This window comes from Podarcis liolepis, assembly GCF_965112155.1.
Source record: "Podarcis liolepis genome assembly, chromosome: 16".
In the NCBI taxonomy this organism is placed as follows: domain Eukaryota; kingdom Metazoa; phylum Chordata; class Lepidosauria; order Squamata; family Lacertidae; genus Podarcis; species Podarcis liolepis.
In genome coordinates this window covers 16,455,984-16,479,983 of record NC_139567.1, presented here as the reverse complement: position 1 = coordinate 16,479,983, position 24,000 = coordinate 16,455,984, and the positions used below count along the sequence as shown (strand labels likewise).

The 24,000-nt window shown below is 45.1% G+C and overlaps 1 protein-coding gene across 3 annotated transcripts in view; it reads right to left on the bottom strand.

Annotated features, from left to right (window-relative positions):
* SIK3 (SIK family kinase 3) overlaps positions 1–23,766 on the bottom strand; it is a 92,412-nt gene extending 68,646 nt beyond the window's left edge. For all 3 annotated transcript variants that reach the window (XM_083480922.1, XM_083480921.1, XM_083480923.1), the window contains exon 1: positions 23,615–23,766. The gene's annotated coding sequence lies outside the window, so the exon portion shown is untranslated. The remainder of the gene's footprint in view (positions 1–23,614) is intronic.
* Between the last annotated feature and the right edge of the window lie 234 nt (positions 23,767–24,000).

Sequence of the window (24,000 nt, the reverse complement as noted above, 5' to 3'; positions counted from 1 at the left end):
AGATAGACTGTTTTTTATTCCAAGCCTATGTGAGTCCTCCCCCCCCCCTTTAGGAAACAGAGTAAAAACTGCTCAAAATTTGCCATAGGGGTAGGATTTTTTTAAAGTATTTATGTTTTAGGAATAAAATATCCCCTCACTCTTGGAAAAAGATGATTTTTTGAAATGTACTGGGAATACAGACCAATCAGTGACACTGTTTCCTTACTGTGCATTAACCTCCCTTCCCCAGTTCCAATCCAAACCACTGCAGTTATTAAACTTTTAAGAATATTGGGTGATCCAGTCAGGGTTGCCTGTAGTTGCGCCTTAGGCAACAGTAGGTAGGAGAAACAACTGAGGCAAAGAGAAAATAAGATGAGGGAGAAAAGGCCAGGTGCAGTTACAGGTCCTTTAAAACTTGGGTTAGTGTTGAGAAAGGATTAAAAGCACACAGCAAATCACTTGACATGCACAACATACAAAGAGATGTAGCAAAATGTAAGCACTCATAAAGCATTATTTACATACATTTTTACCAAGTGGGCATGGAAGATATAGCAAATACAGTGGTGCCCCGCAAGACGAATGCCTCACAAGACAAAAAACTCGCTAGACGAAAGGTTTTTCCGTTCGCGATTTGCCTCGCAAGACGAATTTCCCCTATGGGCTTGCTTCGCAAGACGAAAACGTCTCGCGACTTTTTTTGTTTGACTAAAAACAAAGACATAATAAAGTTAATTTATTTTCCCTTAAATTTTTGAACTGCTCTTTACAGTATGTGTGACTTTAAAGAGCAGTTAATAAACTGTTGTTGTACCAAATTTGGCTTTGTTTGGACTTTTTTTGACCATAGGAACGCATTAATTGATTTTCAATGCATTCCTATGGGATTTCGTGCTTCGCAAGACGAAAAATTCGTTAGACGACAAAAATTGCGGAACGAATTAATTTCGTCTTGCGGGGCACCACTGTAGATGCAAATGCTTTCTTTGTTTACCAGTTGACAACACTATGTCAAAATATATACAAAACATAACACAAATACTTACTGAGTTTCTATTTTATACAGGGGTGTGTGGAGTGTTAAGGGAATGGCAGTACCTCTGGTGGGAGGCATGCCATGCTCCTGGGGTAGTCTGTCCACCTTTGGACCCATCCTGCACTCAGTTCTTCTAGAAGCTGTCAGCATGCAACAGCAGCCACTTCCGGGGAAACAGCTTCAGTGGGCCAGCTAAACCGAGTGAGGGTAGCCAATGAGTCTCAGATCCTCCATGTGTTAGGGACTTCCCCTGCATGCAGAAACAGACTGGCGGATTGAGTGAACAAGACCAACTGCTTCAAGGAAGTAGTTACTGCATGTGCTGTAGAGGGAAACGAGGGGCAGATGGAGCTTGTCAACCTGGGAAGGTAGCTCATCTAGGAGGAGGAAAAAACTGGTCCTAAACCTCTGCTGCCTTGCTAATTTGTGAGAAGGGCTTTGGGAGTAAACCCCGAAGAAAAATTCGTACTTGCTGCTTTGTGGGACATCTTTGGGAGAAGAAAAGGCTAAGAAGCAGAGTCCCTAAGGCGGTTGGATGGCTCCTTCCAGCAACTCCTGCAATCAAGCAGCTACCAAATGTATTTCCTTTGGACCAGATCAGCGAGCCCGAAAGTGGAGTCTTGTCGTCCGGGCAGCCCAGGACCTCCATGCACACTGCCCAGGCTTGCGCCCCAAGGGGTCATTTTGGTGCTGCTATCGCAGCAAAAAACAATGCAGGAGGCAGCAGTTACAAGTTACCAGTCTCTGCAGCCACAACAGGCGCTGTGATTCTCCAGTGGTTTGACTTCACTCCCAGAAGCACCTTCCATTGTCTCTCAAAAGTCAAGACAGACGGATGCCAACAAAAATTTATACAACAGCATAAAATTTAACATTTATCCATCTCACCTGTCAGCTTCCAAGTGCTTCCTAGAAATGCTTACAGGCTTTAAGATGATAGCTCCCGACATGCCATACAGTTCAGGTGAGGTGTTCTTTACCTACATCCCAAGTAAAAACATTTGGAACTCACAGCAGAATCAACATGTCTGGTGGCGCTTTAAAATGCCCTGTTTTCTGTTTAGAGTAATATTTTTTTTCTCATGAAAAGGAATATCCGTGGATTCCTATTTAATGTATTTATTGGTATTAATTTACTGCATTTGTGTCCCACCTTTTCATCTAATGAACTCAAGGTGTTATACATGGTTTCTCTGCCCTCATTTAATTCTCACAACAACCATGTGAGGCAGGTTGGGTAGTGACTGGCCCAAGGTCACCCAGTGAGCTTCAGGCAGATTTGAAGCCTGGTCTCCCAGGTCCCAGTCAGCACTGCTTGGCCACCACACAGCTTATTCTAGTTAACTTAATTAGCTAGCATTTGATGTTCCAAAGTCTTAACCTGCTCAACTAGATACAGTCTGTAAAGTAGCTTTGTGATTAATAGCAGGGCTCTAAATACATTTGTAGGTTAAACTAGAATAAAGGTAGGATTTCCAAGAGTACAAATGGCTAGGAAAGTTTTTAATGTGTGATGTTTTATTGTGTTTTAAATATTTTGTTGGGAGCTGCCCAGAGTGGCTGGGGAAATCCAGCCAGATGGGTAGGGCATAAATAATAAATAATAATAATACCACAAACTCCAGGCGTAACCTCACTTGCCTAACATGATGGCAATCCTTGCACAGCTTTTAAGTTCCCCAAAGTACTAGATTGCTAAATTAAACTACTGAATGCAAGGAACTGTTGTGGGAAGTTTCTCCAAACAGCACAGAGTACTCCTGATTTAATTTCAAACCCAAACCATCACACACAGCTTCCAAGGTAAAACAGTACTTATCGAATAGGTGTGCATGTGCACACCCCTTAGCTGTGTTAATGAAAGCAAATAATATTTTGGATGTGTCTCTTCCCCCCACCCCATATCACTTGTTTCAACTAGACCATCTGGCTCCAGCGCCTCTATGAAGTGTGACTCACTCCCGCAAGCCTGAGGTTTTGTGTCCTAGAGTACCTCAAGTGCAGACTTCAGAGTCAGAAAGATATAGTTCCCCTCCTGAATACCAAGAAAACAGGCTTTATTTATTTAACACATTTCACCTTTCCCAGGGCAGTTTTCTACAACACACACACAAAACACACCAAGAACAGAGTAAAGCAGTGCTAGGACCAGTCACAGCAAAATTGGGGAGCAGGAGAAGCACAGAGTGTTCAATACCAATAAAATCAAAAGGGCATTTGCCTGTTGTCTAGGAGAGAGCAGTGAAGGTGCTAGGGGAGTCAGGAGAGAAAAAGTAACACCACAGCTGAAAAGTGGAAATGCCTTTTCTCGGAGCAATGTACCTCACATCAGCTGAGGGAGGCAGCCAGAGGAAGGCTTCTGAGAGATATCTTTGTGCTTTCCCTGGCTGATGTGAGAGGAGAGGTTTCCGCAAGTACCCAAGTCCCAAGCCACGCAGGGCTTTCAAGCGAACACGAGCACTTTGAATTGTGCTCGGAAATAGACCAGAAGCCCGTGGAACTCTTGAAGCACTGACAAGATGCATCCCCGATTTATAGCCTATCAACTAGATTCTGAACTAACTAGTCTTCAAAGGGCAGCCCCACATACAACACATTGCAGCAGTCTAACATGGAAGTTGGGATGCAGGTGGCGCTGTGGGTTAAACCACAGAGCCTAGGACTTGCCGATCAGAAGGTCGGCGGTTCGAATCCCTGCGACGGGGTGAGCTCCCGTTGCTTGGTCCCTGCTCCTGCCAACCTAGCAGTTCGAAAGCACGTTAAAGTGCAAGTAGATAAATAGGTACCACTCCGGTGGGAAGGTTAACGGTGTTTCCGTGCGCTGCTCTGGTTCGCCAGAAGCGGCTTAGTCATGCTGGCCACATGACCCGGAAGCTGTACGCCTGCTCCCTCGGCCAATAAGCGAGATGAGCGCCGCAACCCCAGACTCGGTCACGACTGGACCTAATGGTCAGGGGTCTCTTTACCTTTACCTTTTTAACATGGAAGTTACCAGAGCACGGATAAGTGTAGCCATTCTCTCTCTTTCTTTCTGGGAGGGGTTACAGCCAGCATACAATCCTTAAGTTCGTGAAAGACACTGTGCCAATGAGATCCTTGGGCCTCTAGTGAAAGAGGTGGATGGGAAACACCCAGACTCCAAACCGATTACTTTGGCAGGACAGCCAACCCTCCCACAAGATGCTGAATGCCACGTCTCTGGACAGATAAACCAAGCACTCCATCCCATCTTCTAAGATGGCTCTTATTCAGTTGTTTTGAGTGATATCTGCAGACTGATGGCACCAAAACCCCAAATTCATCCCCCAGTTTCATGTAGATGATGAGAAGTCCAGGGGAAAAGATGGAGCTCTGTGGGACCCAATGTCATAGATGTCATGGGAATGAGCAGAAGTCCCCACCACCACCACCTTCTGGAATTGGGCTCCTTTAGAAGTAGAAGCACTAAACCCCTGACTCTCCAACTCAGTGTGCCTCCCTATAAGTTCTTCTTCTTCTTTGGCGATCACTCGTAGCCAAGTAAGATTGTCTTCCATAAACACGGTTTTAACAATGAGTCACTAGAAGTATGCCATGGTTAGTGGCACTGTAAGTGACCTGAGAGATCCAGGAGAATTAGAAGCATTTTTCTGTAACATTTCTATACCATTTCGTATAGAAGGTATTTACACATATTCCCTTATTGCACTCCCCCGTTCTTCTCCCAGTGCAGGTCATCCTTCTGGGTGACCTGAGCAGTTTTTGCAGTAGCAGCACTCTCAATCAGCAGCACTTGTCAGAAATGGGAGAGCTTCATTGCCAGGCTGCTCTGGGATGTTATGCTTTAGACATTTCATTCTATCTGGCAGCTTGTGTTCTTCAGCCATGTTTGTCAACATAGCTCACAGTATCAGCACTGCCATCAGCACTCTTTCACAAGGCCTTGAACATACCAGACAAACACATAATGCTACCTTCTACCAACTCAGATGATTGGTTCATTCAGCCCAGTTTTGTCTGACTGGCAAGAACTCTCCAAGGTCTCAGGCAATCTTTGCAGCCCTGTTACTTGGGAGTGCTTTCAAATGAAGATGCTAGGGGTGAACTTGGACCCTTCAGCATGCAAAGTCACATTATATCTATGGAGTTTTCCCCCAACTGGGAGCGGGAGCAGCCGTGGGGGGAGTATTTGCTTTGAGCTCTTTGCTCAAGACAGAGTATCTTTGTGGAATACAAGAAAAGCCATTTCTTCAGGGCCGGTGACTTTCTCCGATTAACTAGCACACTGCTTAAATCAGGCATGAACACTTTAATTGGTGGGATCAACTCCATTGAGACTTATAGCCCTCCAAGGAAGTTGTGTGGGTGCCACTAGAGTCTGTATCTGTGTTATTCATGGTGTTGTTCTTCTCTTTATTGGAGCAAATTTACCCATCATTTTATGTATTCTCCCCAAGCTACTTGGGCAAGACACACTGGTGGGTCAGGGATATCCACATCCCCCGTTGTTATTGTCCCTTTTCTTTAAGTAAAAGTGAAAAATGGGGGGGGGGGTGAGCGCTGAGAAGCAATAAATACAGTCAAAGTGAAACACTTATTGCAGAAGGATGAGGGTTATAAGTGGGTCTCAGACCACAAAAGGAGGCTAACAACAAACCTCAAAACAAATTTCCAGCTCAGCCATCATGATAACGCAGGTGGACAGATTCATTTTCTTCCCCCATACCCTCACTGTTGCTTTTGCTCTCTCTGCTCTCCCCCCACCCCATGCAAAAGGCTTGCCTAGGCAAACACCATTCTGATTATGTTTTCCACCAGCCCCTATGTTAAAGCAATGAGGACAGAATGGGGTATTTTTCATTAATGAGAACACAAATGTGAGCTCAGCCCTTCAATTTAGAATACTCTGAATAGGAGATGGTCAGTGCTGTCTTTTTTATTTCATTATTGCTCATTATTGTTTACACAGAAAACTTAAAATGGATAAGTATTTGAAATGAACAGTATTTCTCTCTGGGTTGGGGGGTGCACACATGTTTGTGTTTATTGTTTGAGCAATTGCACAAATCTACAGCATTGATGTGCTGGAGAGTATAAGGAATTGCACGGCCTCACTGTGAAAGAAATTCACATTTTAGTGGTTGAAGAGGGCAACAGGAAAGAGTGGCATTCCAAAGCCCTTGCCCACACATCCCTAGGGGCAGCGTGGGAAGAGAACCACACCCACAAAGTCTGAGGAAACTCTTCTGGGTGTGTTGCTGTGGATACACATTTGCATCCAGTTTAGCTGTTAAAATGAGACAAGCAAGTACAGAAGTGGGGTGAGTTTGTCTCCCTGTGTGCTGCCCAAGAGTCATTCAGCTGAACTTGCACCATGACCTGTAAAGCAAACATAAAGCAGGAGAACAGCCCAAACAAGGCAAGCCAGGCGTCTCCCCTGCCCCCACCCCGGTTTATCCTCAGCTGCTAATACAGACAACAAGGGCTCCGTTGCTGGAGGCCTCCTCCACCATATTTTCCTTTCTCTCTGTAGATTACCAAAATGTCACTCGGGCACAAGTAGGGCATCATTTTAGGGGTGGTCAGTGGACTGGAGAAGTCTGTCTCAACAACATTCAAGGAAATAAAAGGAGAAGAAGAAGAGGACTTCCTGGAGAGGCAATAAATCACCCAAATTGGGGGGGGGGGAGGGAGAGAAGAACCATGCAGGGAGAGCTGAAGTGAAGAAACACACTTAGCACTATGTGAGCAACCACTGTAGGAGAAGGAAAAGGGAAGTTTGGGCAGCTGAAGACATGGTGATGTTTTTTATTGACTGGGTTTCCAATTCCCTTGAATGGAGCAGTGGTTACTGTTGCTAAGAAAGGAGGATTTGATTACACAGGGAGGAGAGAGCTCGAACCATACCCCAGAATAGAAGGAGAGCAGCCAACCACTACCAAGAGGGATGGAGGCAGCTAGAAGCCCTACAGGAGCTATAGCATGCTGCCATTGCACACGAGCAAGGTTTTTTGGTCAGTGGAGTGGACCCCAGCTGCAAACAAGCCACAACAGGCCCCATTAGAAACAGAACTGATTTTCCATGCTCTTTAGCCAAAGTGGGAGCCTGGCACAAGACTAGTGCTTTTAAGGGAAGCTGTCAAACATTCCATTTGAGGTTTGCAAGGAAAAGGGTTATAGGCTGAGCAGGAATCTTTGCCCCCAATGCAGAATACCCAATGCTAGAGTATCGCCAACCGATGGCAGCCAAACCTCTGCTTGAAAACCTCCAATGAGGCAGAGCCTGCCCTGTGGTCATTATTTCCACTGTTCCAACTGCTTTCATCAGCAAGAGGCTTCCCTAAATGTTCAACTGCAACATGCTCTCCAACAACGTCAGCCCCTTACATCTACACCTACCCGGGAGGGCAGGGGGAGAGCAGAGAACAATTGTCTATCTCAATATAAGGCAGCTTCCAGTATTCCTGTCTGATGGTTCAGTTCACAATCAATAAAATTCCATAAAATGTCAGTGAATAAGGGGGTAATAAAACAACAAAAAATACAGACTTATGCCATCCATTTTGACCAGCCAATGTGCAAAATCATTTGAGTGCATAATAATTTGGGCACAGCCATCTTCATCCTCCTCCTGTGAGTGCATCACAATTTGCCTATAACTTTCTGAAAGAGTGGCCCAGACATAAAACACAGTTCTCTAGAAGAGGTTGAATTAGAGCATAATAAAGTAGAACTGTTACTTCCTGTAACTTGGAAATTATGGTTTTATTAATGCAGCCTATAAATCATGGTAGCCTTTTCTGCAGCCATAGCACAGTGATGGCTCATGTTCAACTACAATCTCAAAATCCTTTTCACGTGCTAAGTAACCACCATGCTATACCTGTGAGTTTTATTTTTCTTTCTGTCTAAATGCAGAACGTGGCATTTTTCTGTTGAGTTTCATGTTGCTTCAGAGGCCTTAGTATAGCAGTCCCTCCCCATTTTGTGTCATCCACAAAACAGAAAGACTCAGAAGATTTCCTCCACACCTTCATCAAAGTCACTGATAAAAATGTTGGAAGAGAATCAAGACCACAGCAGATGTCTGCAGCATTCCACTCAAAACCTCCCTCTGGTAGGATGAGGAACCACTGGTGAGCATTTAGAGTACAGTATGGTTGTCCAAACAGCTATCCAGGATGCTAGCACTGCTAGCCAGGCCTTTTAGTCACTTGCTTGGAAGCAGTTCTCATCACAGAAGAGTTAAAAATAGTAGTTCTAGTTTCATGAAGACCCCCACTACACACACACACACACACACACACACACACACACCCCTACATGAAGGCAAGTGGGCTAGTAAACTCTTTAGCTTTGTTTTCAAGGTCAGTCTTGGGGCAGAGCGTACAGACAAACAACTACAATGCACTGTAAAGCGCATCTCTCTTTACATGAAGCAGAACGGAGTCTTTAATAAGGGGGGGTGGGAATAGATGAACACTCACTTTGCTTTGTTCCTCAGCTCTGAGCAGCTCTCCTGGGCCTCTTAATCCCAGGCACTGGTTGTTATTCCTGAACTACAACAGTATCCATTTCAGACCATAAGCCTATCTAAGCTTCCGGGAAGCCTCCCTGTGGATCTGTTCCAGCACGCTCCACTTTTGTTCCACAAGCCTGGGAAGCAGTCGCAGCCCGTGACAAGCAGTGCACCCACTGCCATATCAGATCCCACCTTTGTCCTAAACACTGACAGAGCTGCTCCCTTTCTAAACTGCAACCCATTGGTGTAGCTTGCTTGGCCCTCAAGCGAGCTTGTATGTCAAAAATTATGCCTCTATACAACATCAAGCACCACTGTGAGGCATCTGCATCAGACTTGGGTAGATGAGAAATGAGCTTTAGGAAATGTAGACAAGCAAAATTCTGCAATGTGAGTAGGCAAAGCTTTTTGAGCATGTTCTGAGTGCTACAAGCTGCCTTGGGACCAACGTCTTTGTACTTTTGCCACCAACTGCAGGGTGTGCAAATGCAGACAACCATCTACGGGTCAGCACAGATGCAGCACCAAGACAGCTGAACTTCCCACTAACGTTTGCAGCAGTTGTAGTTCCACACAAATATATAAATATATGAGCACACATGCGCACACGCACAACGGTGGTATCTGAAGCACTCCAGAAGCCAAGGGAAGTTTTCAGATTCTTAACACTTAAGCAATGCCTCTTCAGTTCTGTGATCTGTATTGCACAAATGACAACGTGAAATACAGCTGCAGCTTCAGTTTCCAGAGCCCAGACAAGTGCCACTCGGAGGTTATGGAAAGTTCATGAGCACCAACTGGCAATTTGGCGGCGGCACTTGCGCTACATTTATTAGGACGGGACAGTCTCCTAAGCCTTCACAGCCTGCAGCTCTGATCTCTCTCTGGACTCTTAGTTAGTCCACCACCCCCTGACCCCTATTGCCTTTTCACTGTTCTTAAGCCAGGAGAAGCAACTCTGTTCTTGGAGAAGGGGGCGAAGGTCCCTGGTTGCCAGTACAGTTTCAAAGCTATGGCAGAGTCATTCTCCTGCCTCGGCCTCCGTCTGGCTGACCTGCTTTGTTTTTCTCTTCTCTCCCTGACAGGAACATGGTATGTTTGTTGCCATGGCAAAAGCTGCGACACATTTACTTTGCTTTCCCAACAGATTTCCTGCCTCGTTGGCATTTGTTCTGGATGGCCAAGACTCTCCCCTGCTCTGTGACCTGCCATCTTTCTATACCTTCATCTCACTCTAAGGACACTCTTAGGGCTGCCAACCAGTTAGGGGGTCCTTTGGTCTGTTTTAGTCTGTTTAGCAGATTCAGAAAAGATTCAAAGGTTACAAATATACATATTGAAAAAAGCTTTGGTGAACAGGTATTGAGGAATGGAAGGAGACAACCTCTCTGATGCAAAATCACTCGACCCAAGCCAAACACAGCGGCAGCAGACTGGGGCAACATGATGCAAGATGCCACTAAGAGCTTCTCCAAATGACCTATTAACTGATTATCCATCCCAGTTTGCTGCCACAAAGTTTACAAAGGTTAGATTCAATTTGGTCTTCATTGTGTATTCCTTCTGATTTGTCTTCAGGAAGTTCATTCTTCTCTCACCCCAGTTTGTTTGCAAGGTGCGTATACACCTTCCCATCAGTTCACTCCACATTTTTCAATTCATTTCCCCATCACTTTCCTAACCACATAAGGCCTGTTTCTTTTTAAAGCGAATTTATTGAGCTAGGACAGAGCACTTTAATCCACTTTAATAAACCTACATTTCACAGTATTCCTTGAATTCCTCCTAGAAAATGTTGACAATCCAGAGATACCCCAAGTGAATATTTTAGAATGCATAGGGGAGGGCAGAAAGGAGTACTCAAAACTTTAGCTTGAACTCTTCCAAACCGAAAGCCACCATCTTGTCAGCTATTTTTTATTGTGGCAGCAGTCTCCAAAGCTGTACCAACCCGCACTAGGAGTAACACAGTTGGGGAGAATGTGCAGGTAAAGGAATTAGCATTCCCTGGTGCCATCACATTTAACTTGTTTCAGTGCAAAAAAAGAGATCTTACACAAGTAACCACTCACTGTTAGAATGCTATCTTTTTTAGTCATGTTTATTAATTTCAAAGAACCAACTCTAATTAACACTGGATGCAACCCTAGATGACTTCATAAACAAGGCTGAGAGATGTGGATAGTGCAGGACAGGAACAAGGAAGCTATGGCTCTCCAGGCGTTATTGGACTCCAACTCTCATTTTCCCCATCTCACATAGCTAACAGTCAGGGATGATGGAAGCTAGAGTCCAACAACATCTGAAGTTTCACAGGATTCCTATGCCTGGCATAGGAGATGCAAGTTTTAAAAGTTATACTGACAGTGGAGCAAATGACTCTGTAGACTGGCACTAAGCAAATAAGATCTAGATAACTGCACAATCCATTTTCCACTCTGAAAAACAAGAGTCTCCTTAGAAATCATATCCAAAATCTCAACGTATGCACACCATACATTCCTTGGGTAAACCTACGTCAATGTAGCCACTGACAGGCAGTGTCATCACCTTAAGCTGCCAGTGCTTTTATTATGAAAAGAAATCCACGGCAGTTACCCTGCAGAATGGAAAGAAAACCCACTGCTGAAATATCATCCATCAATGCTGGTGCAGGGAGCAAAATACCAGGACCTCTGTGGTTTGCTTGCTGGCAGATGATAATCATCATCATCATCATCATCATCATCATTTATTTATACCCCGCCCATCTGGCTGAGTTTCCCCAGCCACTCTGGGCGGCTCCCAATCAGTGTTAAAAACAGTACAGCGTTACATATTAAAAACTTCCCTGAACAGGGCTGCCTTAAGATGTCTTCTGAATGTCAGGTAATTATTTATCTTTTTGACATCTGATGGGAGGGCGTTCCACAGGGCGGGCGCCACTACCAAGAAGGCCCTCTGTCTGGTTCCCTGTATCCTCACTTCTCGCAATGAGGGAACCGCCAGAAGGCCCTCAGCGCTGGATCTCAGTGTCCGGGCTGAACGATGGGGGTGGAGACGCTCCTTCAGGTATACAGGACCGAGGCCGTTTAGGGCTTTAAAGGTCAGCACCAACACTTTGAATCGTGCTCGGAAACGTACTGGGAGCCAATGCAGATCTCTCAGAACCGGTGTTATGTGGTCCCGGCGGCCACTCCCAGTGACCAGTCTAGCTGCCGCATTCTGGATTAATTGCAGTTTCCGGGTCACCTTCAAAGGTAGCCCCACGTAGAGCGCGTTGCAGTAGTCCAAGCGTGAGATAACCAGAGATCCTTCAAGAGTGCCAAGTTTTGGCATGATGTTCAGATCATCAGTGAACCAGGGCCAGTTTTAATCTGGGATTTAAATACTGAATGACTGGAACATCTTGAGATACCAAGGCTACAATCTTATTCCCACTTCCCTGGGAGCAGGCCCTGTTGAATTCAATAGGACTTCAGAGTAGATGTTAATTAGGAGTACTAACAAAAATTATTAAAAGAGAAGGAATCAGAGAGTGGTGGTGGTGTCTGTCTGCCAAGTACAAAAATCTACTGCCCAGAAGCTACATACAGATGCTTTCCTTCTCTTACAAAGGAAAGCATGAAGCTGCCTTTTACCATGTCAAAATGAGCTGCGATAGCCTTGACTTCAATGCAAGATGCCCTCGTCAAGAGAGAAGCCTCAGTAATAGTTGTGAATGGCCAAAGGCTAAACACACAAGTCCAGCACAATGGCACCCAGAAGACAGCTACTGGGAAGGGCCATAGCTCAGGGACAGAGCATCTGCTTTGCATGCAAAGGGTCCTAGGTTCAATCTCCAGGTAGGGCTGAGAAAGATCGTAGTCGGTAACCCTGGAGAGTAGCTGCCAGTCAATGTAGATAATACTGAGCTAGATGGACCAATAGTTTGACTCTGTGTAAGGCAGTTCCCTGTGTTCCTCCTGTAATGCTAAAATATATTCTTTGGTTTCAGTAGTCATTCTGGGAGGAGAACTACATGCTATCCTCTCAGAGCATGTTACCAAATTCATGGGGGCCAGGGGAGGCCACATTTGGAAGTCGGAGTCAAATCAGGAAACGGGGGCTTAACTATCTGAATCTTGAGGCCTAGCTATGGAAGCGATGGAATAACAGCAGAGTTTGCTGAGGAGATTGGATAGGCATTGAATTAAACATTACTACCTTCATGAGCATGATATTGGAACCCTGCATTTGTCTTAACTTTGGTAGCTTCATTCTCTCTCTCTCTCTCTCTCTCTCTCTCTCTCTCTCTAAAAAAGGACACACAAATTAGTTACATTTCTGGAAGTCTCTTAATCTTCCATTCTTCTGCAAAGCTTAGGCTGCTGCAGGGTCAAGCCTAGGCAGCCTCTCCTGAGGCAAATACGACACTAGAAGCAGCAAAGAACAAGCAACTTGCCTGCTTTAGTGCATGAGTGCTGGAGGTACCAATTTTGGCAGGGTATTTACAAACTCTGCATTATTGTGCTGGCTCTACTGGTTTGTCTTCTCTAGATGTCTGAAACACAGAGATTTTCTGGGTAGGATTTTTTTAAATAAAAACTGGAGCGGTACTTTGTGTACACAGTTGTCATTATGAGGACTATTCCAACTCACTGGCCAAGACAATTTAGCAATTTAAGTAGATCTTACCATCACTCCAGCACATCTATGTTGCCTCACAGCTGGAAAAGACGCAATCCACATTTCTTTAACCACCCTTCATAATCTTGGAGCCCAGTTTTAATCAGTTTATAACCTCAACAGAGATTTTTCCCTCCCAAGCTTATTAGTCTCTCCTCTACAAACTTCTTTCATAGCAACACTCAGATAAGCAAAACACTTGACATATGAGGTGTGTGAATGTCCAGCCCTGCGTTGGCTGACAATTAACTACATAGCAGCTCAGGAGGCACTACCTTGCCTTCTGCGATGTCAGGTTGGAATTTCACAGTTAACCAAAACTGACAACCAAGCACTTCCAAAGCAGAGAAAGGTCACTATGTCAGATTCTCGTCCAGTTTGCTACTGCAGGCTCAATCACATAAAACACAAGCACTGTTCAACCCCAGATTCTAAAGGGAAATTTTAATGTATGGCAAACAGGCAACGAGGTACTGTTCATCAAGTTCCTGCCTTTCCCATCAACATTCACTATACATTTTTTTTAAGAAAACGACTGCTCAAAGCAGATTGAACACCGATTATCTGTGTTACCCCTATAACAATCCTATGAATTGTTTCCCATTCTGTCGTGGAAACTGTGCCATTGCTTTCTGGAAAGCATGGCATGCTATTAGCCTTCTCCCTAACTTCCAGGCATTGTTGTAGCAGCAAATCCATCCCCATGCCTTCCCAGCTCCAAGGCTGGGAGGTGGCATGGAATGGAATGGAATGGAGTATCCTGGAAGAGGGCCTAGCTGGAGGTGAACTGTGAACAGGAAGACTCTGTTAGAAACACTGCAATATTTTAATTCCCACATGGGAATTAACAAGCACCCTAGGAACTTGCTCGGCCAACCTGACAAAACCACTCAAAAGACAGAGTTAAAAAACCACACTTTCCTGGATGTATGTGGACAGACTTGAGTAGTTGTCATATATTTATGAGTGGAACTGCTACTATGTAGCAGTGGGAACTGCTACTATGTGTTCTTTGCTTCAGTGTAGCATTGGCACAAGATAACCTAGACATTTTGCAAGAAGGATGCTCTTGCCCTCCTTTAACGAACTATTTTAAACCCTCCCCCCAACTCTTATGTTTTGACATTAAGCAAAATGAAGAGTTATGTGGTACTCAAAAGGTAGATTAAAATGTCCTAAATGTTTTTTTACTGAGACCAAATAAAAATCACACAATACCATTCCAGTTGGGGGGGAGGGAGTTTCCATAGTTAGCACTCTCCTTCTTTTGCATGCCCAACAAGACCGACACATAACATGTATAGCTTTCAGACATTTTCAAGAGACAATAAAATAATGTGACTAAACTGATAATAGAATTGATTCAGAAGCAAAGAGAACATGCCCATCTCTTCAGACAGGGCCAATTTACAGACATCATGGGAGAGAGGGGACACACAAAGCAAAGAAGGGCTTGGAAAACATTTTATTAATATACAGAAATATAGAAACAGTGCAACTTGTTTCATCTAAAGCTTTAGCTCTGCTTTCACTTTTGCGGTTGTTTCAGCTTTGCTACAGTAACTTGTCAGTGGCCACCCTGAATGCTGTTCATAGGAATAAGATGCCACACAAATATTTTAATAAATATTGAAAAAGACATACCAAAGAAACTTTGGGAGATTTAGAAGAAAAAAGTGTTCTTCTTTAACCAGGCCTTTGGCTATTGACATCCAGTGCCCTTTTAAAATGTGTTGGGGAGGAGAGTGATTATTGGTTGTTCTTGTTTTTATTATGTTTTGTGTTTTTACATTGTGATTTTATATTGAGAACCACTCTGAGACCTGCGGGTAGAGGGCAGTATACAAATTTAATTATTAATAATAATACCATGCAGTGCCCCTAGGCCAAACAAGATCAGACAGATTGAAATGCCAAAGAGCAGTGGTGGGAGCAGAGAACACTTTCATGCTCTGTGATCTCCAGAAGCAGGCAATTCATATCACATCTGGAGCACTAATAAAAGGATGAGCTACAGCCTGTTAAGAGTGGCCCAAGAGTTGTCAGTAGAAGAAATATTATTGGTTGCATAGAGAGATTTTCTGTAGCCCAACAGCCTCCCTGTTACCTAACACACACACACACACACACACACACACGAAAAGAGAGTTGTTTCAGAATGATTCGCAGTCATTAGTCATTTTTAGAACAAGTGACTCATCTCCACGCAGAAGTCCCCAATACATACTGAAAAGAGGGTACCACTGATGCTTGGGGCTTCTCTAAGCCTTTCTATATAGAGCTGTAGCAGGTGGCTACACTTCAGGCTTTTCAGAAGGCCTTAAAATACTTGTTTGTTTTGACAGGGCTTCCTTGACTTTTTTTTTTTTTGTCCCATTCACTGGCATTTTATGTAATTGGAGTTCTGAATTTGTTTTGAATTTTATGATTCTGTTTTTTTATTATTTGTAATATTGATGTTATTTAGTATTTCAATATGAATAAATAGCAAACAGGGCTCCAGAAGCCTGGAAGTCCAATTTGCAAATGTGGAATTATATTACCTATAGATTCAAAGTGATCTTCAGCTATGATCTTTAAAAAACCAAGTAACCCACAGAATACGGATTCGAGCAAAGCTTCACCACAGTTAACACAGATCTTGAAAGCAAAGGGCGTTTAAGGGCACACATGCACTTCTCTTGTCCCCACCCAACATGAACGTGACCACAAGTCACTAATTCAATTTGTTTCTTAGAGCCATTTCCAGTTTTTTCCAACAATGACTCAAAATCCAGGGCACCTCAGAAATTTTGTCTCTTGTGGATGGTGTACAGCCATCACATGTAGATCTCTGGAATCATCTGTGCCTACCACCAGACATAGGGAGTCATGTGCCTGCAGTATGCCAATTACCATTTTCCCTTCCAAAAGGGGTGCAGCACAGGACACACTAGTCCCAAAGTCGGTCAGCCAACTTTGATCCTCTTTCTGGCCTTTCTCCCACCCCAGCAGACAGTCACTGGAAAACAAGCTGCAGTACAACCATCAAGAGAGGGAGGGATGAGCAAGTGCTGTTTGTTTATGAAGCAAACAAGTGAACTCTTCATAACGCGTTTTTGGCATTATCTAACCATAGAAAGAAATGCTGAACAAGATTTTGATCTACCTTAAATCTCAATATTGCAGAGAGCTCTCCAGCACCACCCGATAAGAGCTTGAGAGAACACCAAAGTTCTGGTCTTGTTTCCTCAGATTTGATCATGTGGAGCTCTTTTCTTTGGGGAGGGTTAGGCAAGAGCTAGACCTTAATCCCCCCTCCCTCGACATACCTACACACTTTCCAGTTTTTACAGCCCTCACAAAAGGAGGTGTTTTGAGACACACAAATGTCACCTGTCAACAGAACTGAGCTGGAGCTGATGAACATTTTATAGTGGTCCTTTTGCTGACTACACTAAAATAATTTTAGAAGTTAAGAGTTGTTAAGTTAAGAGTCAGATACATTTTGGCGATTAATGCATTCTTCTGCTTCTAAAGAGTGTCGAGGGAATCACAGAGTGAATACGCTGGCAACAGTTCTCTGCCTCTTTTCCACATCCTTCTTCATTCAACAGCAAACATATCAGGATTCTTTGAGAAACCACAAGCCCCAGGAGTACTGCGAGAAAAGGTGTCTTTCCAATAGATGTCAGACATATTTCACAAGATTCAATTGATAGAGAGGAGGGGGAGTCATAGTCCCTGTGCACTATGAGTAAAGATCTGAACCAGAAAAGAAGCCCACATCAAGCTAGCACTATACCATGATCAGGAGACAGCAGTCTCCTAGTATACATTGCCTTGTGTGGCAGAGGGAGGTATGTGCATGAGAAACAGCAGAAGAGTTGAACAGGGAAGGAGAACAGCCCTGAACATGACCCTTTTCTTTTTCTGCATTCAGGCAAGTAACAAATCACAAATGCTCCCAACAACTAGCCCTTCCAAACATGCCATATAAGAAGTCCTGCAGATTCCCCAAAGAACAGAAGCTTTCCCCCACCTCATCAAGTAGTAGGGCTTCGTTTGATGAGGAGGAGGATAATGATGCATTCTGCCGATCTGATTACAGAGGATTTCAACAAACAGAATCATGGTTGCTGTTCAACATCCTACACCTCAGACTCAGAAGTTAGGTCAACCAGGAAGCCACATTTGCCAGAAGCCACCAAACGTGAAATGTCAGCAAAAAAAGCAGTTTCACTTTCCTAGTTAAAATATTGGTAAACTGTGAGGTAAACTAGAGCAGCCTGGGAAATCAAGTGCAGATACCAATATTGAGGCCTATGGATGATAACTCTGGCAACTTGGCAAGTTAAGTTGCTTTCAGCTTACAGTGCAGCTTAAATTAAAATTGACTGGGGAGTTAGACAACAATCAACTTCTCAGGCAGGAGTCAGCAAACTTTGTCAGCAGGGGGCTGGTCCACTGTCCCTCATACCTTGGGGGCTGGACTATAGGGGGGGGAATTGAACGAATTCCTATGCCCCACAAACAACCCAGAGATGCATTTTAAATAAAAGGACACATTCTACTCATGTAAAAACATGCTGATTCCTGGACCATCCACGGGCCAGATTTAGAAGGCAATTGAGCCAGATCCGGCCCCCGGGGCCTTAGTTTGCCTACCTATGTTCTCAGGCATGAGTGATGTGTGAGGAAAAGGCTACACTATCAGTAACACCTTCACCTTAGGCTTGTCAGGATTGTCCCCAGCATATGACAAGGTAATCAGCCCTTGCAAGTTGAGCTTCCAGAAGGCAAAGGCAGGAAACCAAGAACTAACTATGGAGACTGTGAGTATGCATCTCAGACAATGCCTACCTGGCCCTCCTGAGGACACAGGATGGAAGGATTGCAGCATTACTGAGAGAGCACTTGCATATTTGCCAAATGCAATGCGCTATTGATGCACATCAGGTTTCTGTACAAAATACTATCTTGTATGCAAATACAGGTACGCAGCATAATGTTGTGAGAGAGAATCAGAAGATCACCAACAAAACTACAGCCAGTATAAATTAACGGATAAGGACCCAAGCCTCACCACAGTTGCGTAACAGACACCACACACATGGCACTGCCCAGTAATGGGGCAATTTCAAACTCCCTCTGCCTGCAATGAAACCACTGGGTTGACAGTGCAGCAAATTCTACTCTGTAATTCAACAAGGCCACTAGAAGGATTTGTACACAACAGCCTGGTAGAGAGGTCATAGAGCATTTTCCCTCCTCCTTGTGCAACATCAGAATGTAAGAGAAATGAGGTGAAAGGACACAGGAAACAGAGAGGGAGGAACACAGTAAGATATCCTGCAGGTGTCCTGTTAATACCCCCAGAGAAGCAAGTCGGTTCCTGTCTAGCTGACAGCAGCATCCTTGCCATACACTAAAAGTTAACAGGATTTAAAATCAGCTCCTCTAAACCTAGCTTTGCATGCATGCATCAAAGTTTATTTCCCAGATAGCAGCATCTAAACATTGTCTCTGAAACCAAATAGCCTGCATTTTTCAAGTGAACAATGCTCTCTTACCACAATGTTCCATCACTGTGAATTTCAGCAAACATATTTTCAAGGTTAGCAAGAACGCAGTAAATAAATGGACCATCTGCGCTTTTAACTGAAAGGGTCCATTTCAACAGTGTTTGTGGCCTTGTGCTTAGAAGGAATCTTGCCAGCGCTAAGCTCAAAAGAATTTCTGACAGACAAGGAGACTGGAGAAAGGCTACTGGGAAAGCTAGAAGTCTCTACTGAGAAGCAAGGGATCTTCCATAAAGAAAAGCAAGTAGGCAATAAAGTTACCCCTGTAACAAGCAAGAACTTAAGACTTGTATGAAGCAAGCCACACTGAGTCTCCCAGAATCTAAAAACAATGACAAGTTCTGTGAACCATGAAATGTTAGTGGTCTAATACAACAGCTCCTCTCACCTATTTGCCCTTCCAAAATGATCCTCAGAGTTGTAAAACAGAAGCATGTTCCATATTTTTCCATGCTGTGGCTTTGCCAATTTTACTGGGAGTTCCATTCTCCAAGAGCTCTTAACAAACAGGACTCTTGGATTCTGTAGCTTCACCATAAGCAGACAGGGGGAAAATAGATGGGTAACCCCTCCTGCAATCAGATCCAACCCCCCCCCCCATATTTCAATTACTATCACAAAAACTCTGTGAAACCTTTGGATATTGCCCCAGGGCTCCAGTTTTCCATGGATCTGTCTGTCCCTACCAAAGTCTACTTAAGTCAAGCCCTAGACAGAATTCCTGTTAACGAAGAAACACTGGCCTGCTTTTGAATGCAGGCGGGTGGGGTGGGCATGGGGGGGATTTCCCCACAACACTTTCCCACTTCAGTATTAGTGACTTGCTCAACACTTCAGGCTTTCTGGTGGACTTTGTAAACAATCACCTATTTGTTTCTAAGCCTGTTTGCAGCCAGCCATCTCTGAATCACTACGGTGACTGCCTCCAATTGAGACCACAGAAAAACACAAGGACTGGAGAAACCCCGCATAAGCAGACATCTGCTGGTCATGTACTCTGCTTGCTGGAGACAACAAAATGAGGAACCTTTAGATGAAAAGGTTTTGAGAGGCACAAGGATCCTCTGCCCCTTCTTCAAAGTCTGCATTTCTTCTCTCACCTGCCCCCACCCACCCACACATGTTTTGAGAGTACAGGTCAGATATTTGGCCTTCAAGAATTCACTTTGAACTCTTGATTGCATTACAAACTCGGGTCAGGCTAAATATTCTCAGAATGCAAGTTGCTCAAACTGATCAGAGACTTGACTTCCAAGGAACAGCAGTTCTTCTCCACCCACTGGCAGAAGTGAATCAACAGGTTCAAGAAGCATTTCAGATATATGCTAGTCAGTCTCTTGATCCAAGAAGCTACGAAAAAGTCTTTGTGCAACTAAGACCCACTCTGAACAAAACAAGGTGGAGGAAAGTAAGATTTATTTTAAATTGAGATTTCTTGTGTCAGATGCAATGAGCTGAATCCATTCTCATAATGAACAGAGAGCTCTACTCGGTGCTCACATTATAAGAAGGGGTTGGAGTGGCAATTTTCATCAATTCCTCCTTTCTCTTACAGTCCCCTAAAAAGCTGCTCCAGGGGATTCCAGAACAGCATGGGAAGTGATTCTGGGGGCTTGGGGAAATAGAAGTTACTTCCTCCTGCCTCACCCACTTTCCAGCAAGAAGCCTCTTCTGGGTGCTGGTACCTTCTGCAAGTGGAAGGTGCCCTTGGATTAGCAATCCAGGAGCTCCTCAGTCAATAAGTTTTTGTATTCAGAATGGGCTCCAGATCATAAGATATGCAGAGAAAACTCTCAAAGAAGCAGGTTCTTCAAACTTCAGTTCCCATACTAAGCCTCTGTTATTCATTAACACAGCTTTTACCCTGATATTTTCATAGACTTTAACATCAACGACTGTCAGTAATCCTGGTTGTGTTAGGCTTTTTAAATATGAATTTAACAGTGGAGGATAGCTCTACCTGGGAAACTACCTGGAGTGCATGCACCCATATGCTGTTGTTGGACTCCACTCCCATCATCCCAGCCAGCATGAGCCATGGTCAGGGGTAATGGGAGTTGTAGTCCAACAACGACTGGAGAGCCACAGGTAGGGAGAAAGCAGCAATTAAGCTCTGAAACAAACTGAACGATAGCACCAGCAGCACTGTGCCACTTCAGGTGTTGCACACCACAGCCATAGATGGACCCAAGGGCTTCTTACATAGATCAGAAACTCACTATCATAGGACCAATGCTTCCTGTCTGCTTTCTACACTATGCAGAAGCAAAATATCAGCACAAGTAACAGAGCTGACCTAGAAGCTCTGCTGGACTAGCCTGCAGACAGAGATGAAGATTTTATTCCAGATTTCTGCAGATTTCTGCATTGCTGCCCCTGGCACCAGATTAACAGTAGATGAGAGCAGGCAAAAAGCAGGAGCACTGACTTATTCTCACCTGACTTATTCCAACAATAGGAGAATTTCTCATAATGTATAGTGGTATCTTGGATTACAGACGCTTCAAGTAACAGACTCCACTAACCCAGAAATAGTACCTCGGGTTAATAACTTTGCTTCAGGATGAGTACAGAAATGGTGTCGCGGCAGCAGCGGGAAGCCTGGTAACTCAGGTTAAGAACAGTTTCAGGTTAAGAACGGACCTCCAGAACAAATTAAGTTCTTATTCCAAGGTACCACTGTATATGTTGGTTAGTCAGACTTGCTGTCAAGCTGCATTCAGCAACATTTGATGAACAAACAGCTGCTTAGCACATCATCAATCTAATAGGCCCAGCAGCTAAGACGACAACCCAAAATTCAGCTTCATGATCAGAGGATACAAGTAGTACCTGTGTTTGGTTCAATGTAGCATGTTGAAGACCAACTAATTTGTTATGGCAAGTTTCTGAAGGCAGCCCTTTTTAGGGAAGCTTTTAATGTTTGATGTATTACTGTATTTTAATTTGGTTGGAAGCCGCCCAGAGTGGCTGGGGAAGCCCAGCCAGATGGGCAGGGTATAAATAATAAATATTTATTTTTTTTATTTTTTTTAAATTATTATTATTATTATTTCATGGACAAGAGTCCACTTTAACAAATGAATAAACTGTAGTCCTCAGTTGGCAGATATATATGTACGTATATAAAGGGGAAAGTAAAAGATAAAGTCAAAGATTGTAGTCCTTGAGTTTCAATGCCATTTAACAATTCAATTAGAAGTTACATATGTGCAAAAAAAAATAAAATCACAAGGACCACTCTTAGCAGCAGTAACTGGTGATTAAGGAATAGATTACATGGCAGGAAACAAAAAAAAAACAACCCCAACAACACAAAACCCCTTTTCTCCCACTATTGATCTCATCAAGTTGCTTTCTCCTCTCAGACCCAGAATTCAAAAGTACCATCAGAGCAGCTGGTGACACCCTCCTCCCATCAGTCACCCGGGATCAACCATCACAAGCCAGACCACTCCTTTCCACATGCAGAATGATAATTGCCATCTCAGAAGATGCTTACAGGGCAAAAATCTTGAGATTACTGCTGCCAGTAGTCAGGCTTCATGCTTTAAGAGAAGGTGTAAGATTCCAAGGCTGCTGCCACCAGATCAGACAGGAAATTCTGTCCTGCCCCAAGCAGAAGTATCCTTGGAAAGTGACCAGCTTTGGTTTAGATTCTTATCAAATGATGAATGAAATAATCTGGTCAGTTTCAGAATATCACACCTTGGACAGAAAAAATGCCAAATCAGATCCCAATTGATGGAAAGTGACACTGCCACTATGAAGCCATCTTCCAACATGGCAAACGTAAGCAGCTAGCACAGGTACGCATTGCCAGCTAATGCACCAAAAGCATATGAAAGAAATTGACTAAAGAAAAAGGCACTAAGCTCTGCTAACAGGTGCCAGGCCTTACAAAAGGCAATGCTCATTGCCCTTGCTCTTTTCAACACAGCACAGAAGCATTCCAATCCTCCTTCACTGAATAAAAACAGGTCATGAGTATCCTTAAAAGGTTCTGCTGTTTAAGCAAAATTTAAATGAAACAAAAATCTAAATGAAGTTTCTGAACCATCTCCTAAAGACCTCCTTTCCACAGACAGGCGCACACACACACACACACACACAGAGAGAGAGAGAGAGGAGGGGGATTTTCTTTATTAGTCCGAGATCAACAGAGGCCCAGTGCAAACTGACAGCAAGACCGTGCCCGGCTTTTTGATGAACCTTACCAGTGCCGGAAAGCAAGCTGCTCTCAAAGTTACCACCGTGGCTACTTTGCATGGAGGCACCCAGGGTGCCTGCATCGCTAGCCACATGTGGCTGGTCCACAGCAACCCAGCAGCAGCGCCTGTCTGGACCACAGGTACTTCAACGAGCCAGCAGGCAAAGGAAAGGACCAGGTTAGCTCTGGCAGGGAAAAGTGGCACTCTCGGGAGAAGCCTCCCCTCTCCGGGAGCGCCGGAAAGCGGGAGCACAAGCAGGGCAGCCTGGTTGTGGGGACCAAGTACTGGACGGGGAGGCGGCAACAGCATCCCTCACAGCGAGGAGGAAAGGTACAAGACCACCTTCCCAAGCCAGTCTCCTGCAAGCCCAAGGAGCCCGATGCAACGCCTCCGGGGATGCCCAGAGCCGCGCCGCGCACATTCTCGGCGTGGCGGGGCTCGGAAGGCTCCCGGCGGCATTCCCAGGAAAAGAGGAGGGAAAAGGAGAGGAGCCGGGGTGGCGGTCTGGTCTGGTCTCCCCTCTAGCTTTGTCGCTGCTGGGCACGAAGCAGACGCGACCCCCCACCACAAGGCCGCGGGGGCGGCGCGCTCCAGCCTGAGGGAGCGGAACTGTCAGGCGACCGGGCGGCGGAGCAGCGGCTCCGAGGCCCCTCAAGAGTCGCGCCCGCCTCACCTTGACGCGAGTGACGAGGTGCGTGGCCAGCTTGACGACGGCGAAGTTGCCCTTGCCGATGGTGCGCTCGATTTCGTAGTAGCCGATGCGCGCGGGGCCCGGCGGGCGGGCCGCGGAGGGCGGCGGGGCCGGGGGAGGCAGGCGGGTCCCGGGCGCCGGGAGCGGGGGACCCCCGGCGCTTCCACCGCCGCCGCCGCCACCGGACGCTGCAGCCGCCGCCGCCATCTTGTTGTGAGGGAGCAGCCGCCCCTCCCCCCTCCTCCCGGGGCTGCGGCACCGCGTGAGCTCATCCGCACGGGGGCGGGGCCCCAGCCGCCGCCATGGCAACCGGCGGAGGAGGAGGTGGTGGAGGGGGAGGAGCAGCGCGCGGGCCCAGCCGCGGCGGC